Consider the following 8,646-nt stretch of genomic DNA (forward strand, 5'->3'; position numbering starts at 1 on the left):
TGTCTCTCTCCAGGTAGCATGCAGGCTTCTCCCCAGGTCTGGGCGTGTGTTCACCATGTGAATCTAGCTTCCTGCTATGAGCGTGTGTTCACCAGGGTCATATTCATTAGTGTACACTGTAGCAAAATGGAAAACAAAAACAAGCGTTTCTCATTGGACAAGTCCAGGTAGTCCCCCCTGTTTTCTTCAGTTTGGTGCTAGTGAACACCACCCATGTGTAGCCTCCACTATAACCACTCCCCGACTGCTATGAGTGACAGTGAAATGCTTCTCAACTCCTTGATCCTGTCGGAGCAGAAGGCAGCATTTGCCTTCATAGGGATGTTGCTGCTGGTCCTGGGCCTGCTCATAGTCCGGTGTTTCAGGATCCTTCTGGACCCCTACAGTAGCATGCCCTCCTCCAACTGGTCTGACGGGATAGAGGGCCTGGAGAAAGGGACATTTGAATACGCACTGACCTAACACAGAAGGATACACACATCACATACATTGATTGCAGAGGCACGTATGCACGTACACAAGCATGCACACAGGAACGAGTATGCATTCATGCACACACACACGCAGAAAACACCCACACCACAGACACATTAGATCCCAGCCAGCCCCTGAAAACTGGAATGAATTAACTGAAGATGAAGCTGTTTCTGTGAGCTTTTACTGAAACTCTGTCCAGCTCATTGTCTTAGATAGGCTTTGCTTTCGTCGTCCGAGGGACTACAGAGTCACGTAGGACTGACGCCACCTGTGGAAAGACAATGCGTTCCACATGGGTAACATGTGAGTTGGTATTGAGCCTGGTTAGAGAGAACAGAGAACCATGCCTGTGGCAAGATGGAGGTCTCAGGGAAAACCACACATCTAGTGATTCATTTGGAGAAATGTGAGAACGGACTAATTCTGATCCTGATTCAGACAGGAGTAACATGGAGGAGAGGATCCCATCTTTCACGTGGCTCTGCTCTACACAACACAGCAATGTACGGATGGAAACAGGGTAATACAAGAATACCATACCAGAGCTAATCAACCATCAAAGTGCTGTTTGCCTGTCATCCTAATGGATTGTTGTGTAGTTCATTTAGGACGGTCCTATAGAACAAGATTGTTATATTACAGTAAGACTGATATTGACTGACCAACATTGTTCTCAGTTTCAAACGGATTATGTTGATGATGGCGAAGATGAGGAGGAGGAGAAGAAGGATGATGATAATGATGATGATATTTTTTTTATTTAACCTTTATTTAACTAGGCAAGTCAGTTAAGAACAAATCCTTATTTACAATGACGGCCTACTTGGGCCAAACCCGGACGACGCTGGGCCAATTATGCGCCGCGCTATGGGACTCCCAATCACGGCCGGATGTGATACAGACTGGATGATGATGATGGGGATGATAACATTGATGATGATGATGATGGTGGTGATGATAATAAGGATGATGATAACATTGACGATGATAATGACTAGTGCATTACATGTGTGTCATGTTCTTTTGTAAACCTACTGATCTGGCAGAGAGATACTATGTCTGAACTGTGATTTATCTGGACATGGTGTACGGAACTGTTTCTAATCAATGCAACAATGGTCTTCAGAGTGAGTACTGTATGTATGTACTGTTGATGAGAGAAGAGAAGAGAAGAGAGGAGGCTGTCATCTCAGAGACAAAGGTTTTTAACGTTGGGAGAGTCTGTCACTGGCTGTCTCCTGAGGGAAAGGTTACTGGGATAATGATGGTGGAGGAGTGTTTATCCACACTGCACACGCCTCACCCTTCTTCACACCTCCTACCCTGCACAGTCTCATCCCCTCCTCACCCATCCTCCCTGCACATGAGTCCCTCTCTCACCCCTCCTCGCCCCTCCTCCCTGGCACAAGACTACCTCTCTCTCCCCTCCTCACGCTTCTTACCCCTCCTTCCTCTCCTTTATCTACTCACGCTTCCTCCTCCTCACCCATATTCACTCCTCCACACCATCCTCCTCACTCTTTCTCACTCCTCCTAACCCTTGGAATGGAGGAGAGAGCCCTCACCCAGACAGAAACAGAATGTTCATCTCAGAATGTTCATCTCAGTGCTGTGAATCTGCCTTACTGTGACCTATGGGTTTATGTGCCTTTGTTTAGAAATATTTGCCCGTGTGTGTGTGTGCACATGCTTGTGTGTGTATCTGTGTGTGCACGCACGTGTGTGTGTGATCATGCTTGTATGTGTGCGTGCGTATATCATGATGACTGATGACGGTGTATCTACTCAACTGTTGCTCAGAGCCAGAGGAAGAGACAGCTCATTGCTGTTGGAATAAATCATGTCAAATAAAAACTACTTTATTTAAACAAATGTATTATTAATGCTTCCTGCGTCTACAAAATATATGATAAAACAATTCACACATCTATTCAATCACTTATAGTCTTGAATACTAACATTGAAGTGATTGATGTATTACTGATTTATGGACTAAAACGGATACCACAATGGCCCTCAAAGAACTTCACTTGGACTTTACGCAAACTGGAAACCATATATCCTGAGGCTGCATTTATTGTAGCTCCCGAAATTCTATCAACATATTGATTGTTGTACTCGCGCTGCTAAAACCCTTGACCGTTTCTATACTACTTTCCAGAAAGCATATAAGGCCCTCCCCCGCCCTCCATTCGGCAAATCGGACCACAATTCCATCTTGCTTCTCCCCTCCTATAGGCAGATACTCAAACAGGATACACCCATAGTGAGGACTAGAGGTCAACCGATTATAATGTTTTAATTTTTTATAATGGTTTCATGCATGTTAACATTAGAAGACTACTCCCTAAGTTAGCTTTATTCACTGCTTTCGCACATTCTGCCAACCCAGATGTTTTAGCCGTGTCTGAATCCTGGTTTAGGAAAACCACCAAAAACCCGGGAATTTCCATCCCTAACTATAACATTTTCCGCCAAGATAGAACTGCCAAAGGGGGCGGTGTTGCAATATACTGCAGAGATAGCCTGCAGAGTTCTATCTTACTATCCAGGTTTGTACCAAAACAATTAGAGCTTCTACTTCTACAATTCCACCTTTCCAGAAACAAGTCTCTCACCGTTACCGCTTGCTATAGACCTCCCTCTGCCCCCAGCTGTGCGCTGGACACCATATGTGAACTGATTGCCCCCATCTATCTTCTGAGCTCGTGCTGCTAGGTGACCTAAACTGGGACATGCTTAACACCCCGGCCATCCTACAATCTAAGCTTGATGCCCTCAATCTCACAAATTAACAATGAACCTACCAGGTACAACCCCAAATCCGTAAACACGGGCACCCTCATAGATATCATCCTAACTAACTCGCCCTTCAAATACACCTCTGCTGTTTTCAACCAAGATCTCAGCGATCACTGCCTCATTGCCTGCATCTGTAATGGGTCAGCGGTCAAACGACCACCCCTCATCAACGCTCCCTAAAATGCTTCAGCGAACAGGCAATGACCTGGCCGGGGTATCCTGGAATGACATTGACCTCATCCCGTCAGTAGAGGATGCCTAGTTATGATTTAAAAGTGCCTTCCTCACTATCTTAAATGTTTTTAAAAAATTGAACTAGGAATAGATATAGCCCTTGGTTCACTCCAGACCTGTCTGCCCTTGACCAGCACAAAAACATCCTGTGGCGTTCTGCATTATCATCGAATAGCCCCAGTGATATGCAACTTTTAAGGGAGGTTAGGAACCAAACTCAAAAAGGTTCTGGGACACTGTAAAGTGAGAATAAGAGCACCGCCTCCCAGCTGCCCACTGCACTGAGACTAGGAAACACTGTCGCTATTGATAAATTCACAATATTTGAGAATTTCAATAAGCATTTTTCTACGGCCGGCCATGATTTCCACCTGGCTACCCCTACACCGGTCAACAGCCCTGTGCTCCCCACAGCAACTCGCCCAAACTTCCCCGCTTCTCCTTCACCCATATCCAGATAGCTGATGTTCTGAAAGAGCTGCAAAATCTGGACCCTACAAATCAGCCGGTCTAGACAATCTGGATCCTCTCTTTCTAAAATTATCTGCGAAATTTTTGCAATCCCTATTACTAGCCTGTTCAACCTCTCTTTTGTATCATCTGAGATTCAAATAGATTGGAAAGCTGCCGCGGTGCTCCCCTCTTCAAGGGGGAGACACTCAAGACCCAAACTGCTACAGACCTATATCTATTCTACCCTGCCTTTGAAAGCCAAGTTAACCTCTTGCTCCTACCTGGCACGCAGGTGTCCCATCTAGAGCTCTGGAAATGCAAAATGCGCTACGCTAAATGCTAATAGTATTAGTTAAAACTCAAACGTTCATTAAAATACACCTGCAGGGTATTGAATTAAAGCTACACTCGTTGTGAATCCAGGCAACAAGTCCGATTTTTAAAATGCTTTTCGGCGAAAGCATGAGAAGCTATTATCTGATAGCATGTAACACCCCAAAAGACCCGCAGGGGACGTAAACAAAATAATTAGCATATTTGGCGCTACACAAACCGCACAATAAAATATAAAACATTCATTACCTTTGACCATCTTCTTTGTTGGCACTCCTAGATGTCCCATAATCACTATTGGGTCTTTTTTTCCGATTAAATCGGTCCATATATAGCCTAGATATCGATCTAAGAAGACTGTGTGATAAACGGAAAAAAATAGCGTTTCATAACGTAACGTCATTTTTTTAAATTCAAAAAGTTGACGATAAACTTTCACAAAACACTTCGAAATACTTTTGTAATGCAACTTTAGGTATTAGTACACGTTAATAAGCGATAAAATTCATCAGGAGGCGATGTAAATTCTATAGGTGTCCGTCTCGAAAAAATGTCTGGAGAGAGCTCGACCAAAACATCCGGTCGGAGACCGGAGGGAATCGGTTCCCTTGATTCGGTTTGACCAAGAATCAAAGCTGAATCAAATGACAAGACTCTAGACATCGTGTGGAAGCTGTAGGCACTGCAACCTCGGCCTCATTTAATTCGGTTCACTTTGAACAATTCCTGGAAGTAGCGCAAGGATATTTATTTCCATTTTCAGTGATCAGGTTTTCCTGCACTTTTCGATGAAACGCACGTTCTGTTATAGTCACAGCCGTGATTTAACCAGTTTTATAAACGTCTGAGTGTTTTCTATCCACACATACTAATCATATGCATATACTATATTCCTGGCCTGAGTAGCAGGGCGCTGAAATGTTGCGCGATTTTTAACAGAATGTTCGAAAAAGTAGAGGGTCGACTTAACAGGTTAACAAACAGATTACGGACCATTTCGAATCTCACCGTACCTTCTCCGCTATGCAATCTGGTTTCAGAGCTGGTCATGGGTGCACCTCAGCCACGCTCAAGGTCCTAAACGATATCATAAGCGCCATCGATAAGAGACATTACTGTACAGCCGTATTCATCGAACTGGCTAAGGCTTTCGACTCTGTCAATCACAACATTCTTATTGGCAGACTCAACAGCCTTGGTTTCTCAAATGATTGCCTCGCTTGGTTCACCAACTACTTCTCCGATAGAGTTCAGTATGTCAAATTGGAGGGCCTGTTGTCCGGACCTCTGGCAGTCTATGGGGGTGCCACGGGCCGACTCTTCTCTGTATACATCAATGATGTCGCTCTCGCTGCTGGTGATTCTTTGATTCACCTCTACGCAGACGACACCATTCTGAAAACCTCTGGCCCTTCGTTGAACACTGTGTTAACTAACCTCCAGATGAGCTTCAATGCCATACAACTCTCCTTCCGTGGCCTCCAACCGCTCTTAAATGCAAGTAAAACTAAATGCATGCTCTTCAACCGATCACTGCCCGCACCTGCCTGCCCATCCAGCACCACTACTCTGGACGGTTCTGACTTAGAATATGTGGACAACTACAAATACCTAGGTGTCTGATTAGACTAAACTCTCCTTCCAGACTCACATTAAACATCTCCAATCCAAAATTAAATCTATAAATCGGCTTCCTATTTCACAACAAAGCATCCTTCACTCATCCTGCCAAACATACACTCGTAAAACTATGACATTCAGCAATGTCATTTACAAAATAGCCTCCACACTCTACTCAACAAATTGGATGCAGTCTATCACAGTGCCATCCGTTTTGTCACCAAAGCCCCATATACTACCCACCACTGAGACCTGTATGATCTAGTTGGCTGGCCCTCGTTTCATACTCGTCGCCAAATCCACTGGCTCCAGGTCATCTACAAGTCTCTGCTAGGTAAAGCCGCGCCTCATCTCAGCTCACTGGTCACCATAGCAGCACCCACCCATAGCACGCGCTCCAGCAGGTATATCTCACTGGTCACCCCCAAAGCCAATTCATTTGGCCTCCTCACCTTCATGTTCTCTGCTGCCAATGACTGGAACGAACTGCAAAATCCCTGAAGCTGGAGACTCTTACCTCCCTCACTAACTTTAAGCACCAGCTGTCAGAGCAGCTCACAGATCACTGCACATACCTCATCTGTAAATAGCTCATCCCCATACTGTATTTATTGATTTATCTTGGTCCTTTGCACCTCAGTATCTCTACTTGCACATTCATCTTCTGCACATTCTACCATTCCAGTGTTTAATTGCTATATTGTAATTACTTCGCCACCATGGCCTATTTATTGCCTTACCTCTCTTATCCTACCTCATTGGCACATGCTGTATATAGATTTTTCTACTGTATTATTGATTGTATGTTTGTTTATTCCATGTGTAACTCTGTGTTGCTGTATGTGTCAAACTGCTTTGCTTTATCTTGACCAGGTCGCAGTTGCAAATGAGAACTTGTTCTCAACTAGCCTACCTGGTTAAATAAAAGGGGAAATGAATAAATAAATAAAAATATCAGGAAGTGCATAGGAGATGTTGTACCCACAATGACTGTTAAAACCTACCCCAACTAGAAACCATGGATAGATGGGAGCATTTGGGCAAAACCGAAAGCCCGAACCTTTGCATTTAACCAGGGCTAGAAGACTGGGAATATGGAAGAACACACAGTGTAGTTATTCCCTCTGCAAAGCAATCAAGCAGGCTAAACGTCGGTATAGGGACAAAGTTGAGTCCTAGTTCAACGGCTCCGAAATGAGACGCATGTGGCAGGGTCTACAGACAATCATGGATTATAAAGGGAAAACCAGCCACGTCGCGGACACAGATGTCTTGATTCCATACAGGCTGAACACCTTCTTCACTCGTTTTGAGGATAATACACTGCCAGCGACGCGGCCCGCTATCAAGGACTGTGGACTCTCCTTCTCCATGGCCAACGTGAGTAAGACATTTAAGCGTGTTAACCCTCGCAAGGCTACCGGCCCAGATGATATCCCTCGCTGTGTCCTCAGAGCATGCATAGAACAGCTGGCTGGTGTTTTCACAGATATGTTCAATCTCTCCCTATCCAGGCTGTTCCCACATGCTTCAAGATAACCAACATTGTCCCTGTACATAAGAAAGCAAAGGTAACTGAACTAAATGACTATCACCCCGTAGCACTCACCTCTGTCATCATGAAGTGCTTTGAGAGACTAGTCAAGGATCATATCACCTCCACTTTACCTGCCACACTCGGCCCACTTCAATTTGCTTACCGTCCCAATAGATCCACAGAATGATGCAATCGCCACTACATTGCACACTGCCTTGTCCCATCTGGACAAGAGGAATACCTATGTAAGTGTTACGTTCCCCAGTTTCTGTGTTGTAGATTGTGTATTTGAGTGTGTTTCAGGAGATGGCTTCCTGAAATCCCCCAGCAGCTGATTGGTCGACTCCACGGCTAATTGTATCTGACCCCGCCCCTCGTCAGGACTCAGCGGTCTCCAATTTCCAATGCCTTCTGAAGCTATATAAAAGCCAGTGTTCTGTTCAGAAGAGAGATCATTGTTGGTAGGAGATTGCAGAGAGAGATTGAATGTGATATAGATCATTGCTGAGAGAGGAGGTTGATGGCTGAGGGGTATAGCATGTTGGTCGTTGGTATGTACTATGTTAGTTGTTGTTGGTAGCAGCTTTGGTATGTTCTGTGTTTGTTGCTCTGTCAGAGCTTATTTAATTGCCTGAGTTAGTTTTTTCTCAGTTTCATTGTGAAGTGCATTGTTTAATATTCTGTTTCATTTGGAAAGGGGAAGGCACCCAGGGAGTGCTTAGGCAAGAGGCCCGTGGGCATACATATACCCGTAGTATATTCACTGTCTAGGCACACAAGGTAAGACCTGGGCGGACCACCCCCTGTATTTTGGTTAGGGCACCAGGTGGTGCTAAATTAGGTAAGTAGTGGGTAGGCGGGTAAGGTAGGAGATGGGGCTTTGAGATTTACTTTCTTTGCTTTGGTTCCATCCAGCCCCTTTTCCCCATATTACTGTATGAAGGAATACATTCAAGGTAAACTGTAAATTCTCTGCCTTTTGTCATCCTTACTCACACCTACAGTCCATACCTCTTTCACTTCTTGGAGAGTTGAGTTGTAGCAGGGTGTTGCGTTCCCTCTTCATAGAGGCGTGCGTAACAGTAAGAATACTGTTCATTGACTATAGCTCAGCATTCAACACCATAGTTCCCTCCAAGCTCATCATCAAGCTGGAGGCCCTGGGTCTGAACCCCGCCCTGTGCAACTGG

This window comes from Oncorhynchus keta, unplaced genomic scaffold (genome assembly GCF_023373465.1).
Source record: "Oncorhynchus keta strain PuntledgeMale-10-30-2019 unplaced genomic scaffold, Oket_V2 Un_scaffold_5444_pilon_pilon, whole genome shotgun sequence".
Lineage (NCBI taxonomy): Eukaryota > Metazoa > Chordata > Actinopteri > Salmoniformes > Salmonidae > Oncorhynchus > Oncorhynchus keta.